At 40.7% G+C, this 680-nt stretch overlaps 1 pseudogene; it reads left to right on the forward strand.

The window, feature by feature from the left end:
• Positions 1 to 533, forward strand: part of LOC123522717 — a 38,582-nt pseudogene extending 38,049 nt beyond the window's left edge.
• The last annotated feature ends 147 nt before the right edge of the window (positions 534 to 680 follow it).

Below are 680 nucleotides of genomic sequence, written 5' to 3' on the forward strand. Positions count from 1 at the left end.
TGGTCTGTGCCCTTAATTGTGAGTCCGCTGTAACTCTAAGATGGGAAAGGGTTTGTGCCTTGTTGTAAGCCTCTAGGGTGAATTTATAACCTCATATGTGGTCAATGAACAGTTATGACCTTATCTTTGATAATGAATAGCTACTTGTATTCTCTTTGTGTGTATATATATATATACATATATATACTGTGTGTGTGTGTATATATATACACACACACCATATATTTATCCTTGCGCAGTTAAGCAGAGCTTTGACCTGGAGGAGTACAACCTGTCTCAGTCCACTCTGAAACAGGTAGGTTCTTGTAGTTACTCTACATCAGCCACATATGAATGGATTCATGTAAATGGTTTTCTGAAGCTTCTCCCCCCCACCCCCACCAGCAACAGCAAATCATGTAACAATCCGTTCCCTATTCCTTTGTCCTTTCCAGGTTTTCCTGGAGTTCGCCAAGGAGCAGGAGCTCCATGGCTTTGATGAAGAACTTGACCCCTCAGTGAATTGGAAGCTCCTCCCCCAGGAAGAACCTTAAAGACCCCCAAATACCAAAACGATATTGTTCAAGCCTGAGACTTTTCTGAAGACAGTATTTCGTAGCATTAAAATACCATATCTAAGATCTGGTACAAGATACTTTGGAAACTCCTCTCATTGTTTACTGAACATTATTATTGTCAGC

The sequence above is a fragment of the Echinops telfairi genome, unplaced genomic scaffold (assembly GCF_000313985.2).
Source record: "Echinops telfairi isolate 266 unplaced genomic scaffold, ASM31398v2 ScPeMD7_7458;HRSCAF=8496, whole genome shotgun sequence".
In the NCBI taxonomy this organism is placed as follows: domain Eukaryota; kingdom Metazoa; phylum Chordata; class Mammalia; order Afrosoricida; family Tenrecidae; genus Echinops; species Echinops telfairi.